We start from the raw sequence: 662 nt of genomic DNA, 5'->3' as shown, positions 1-662 counted from the left end.
CGTCAGTCTCTCTCGGAAATAGAATTTCACGATGGTGACGCGAAAGCTTGACCGTCGTACGTACAATTCGGACTGCGCGCGCGAGTCTTCTATGTTTTCGAACAAGACCGCGTATCACCCGTGTACCCTCAGCAGCATGGGTATTACATCGAAATGCGCAAAGTATACACGCTATTTTCTCCGTCTTGTCGGTCGTGAAGGAAAGACGAGTCTGTCCTCGCGTGCATATTTATGCGCGCTGCGTTTCGAACGGAATCGAATAACAAAAATAAATGAAAAAATAAAGGAAAAAAAGAGACTTCGCAGAGAGCTAATTGCGGACGACAAACAGCTCTTGCGAGCTGAGCGAAAACAATGAAAAGCAGTTTACCTGTAGACTATCGATGAGCTTCAGTTCTTTTCCGCGAAGAGAACGGGCGAGTCCGTTTGCGCACCAATAACACCTCACGCCATAAACTTCCCTCCCGATGACGAAGCGGCCCTCCCCCTAAATTTAGAAAATCGCCACCGATCGCTGCAAGCTGCTCGCCTCGTCTCTTCTCTTCTCTTCTCTCCTCTCCTCTCCTCTCCTCTCCTCTCCTCTCCTCTCCTCTCCTCTCCTCTCCTCTCCTCTTTCTTGTCTCACGAGAAGACCTCGCGGAAATCGTTACATTCTCTATCTA

The sequence above is a fragment of the Atta cephalotes genome, assembly GCF_000143395.1.
Source record: "Atta cephalotes unplaced genomic scaffold scaffold00029, whole genome shotgun sequence".
Lineage (NCBI taxonomy): Eukaryota > Metazoa > Arthropoda > Insecta > Hymenoptera > Formicidae > Atta > Atta cephalotes.
The sequence above is the reverse complement of the archived record's forward strand: the minus strand, read 5'-3'. Positions refer to the sequence as shown.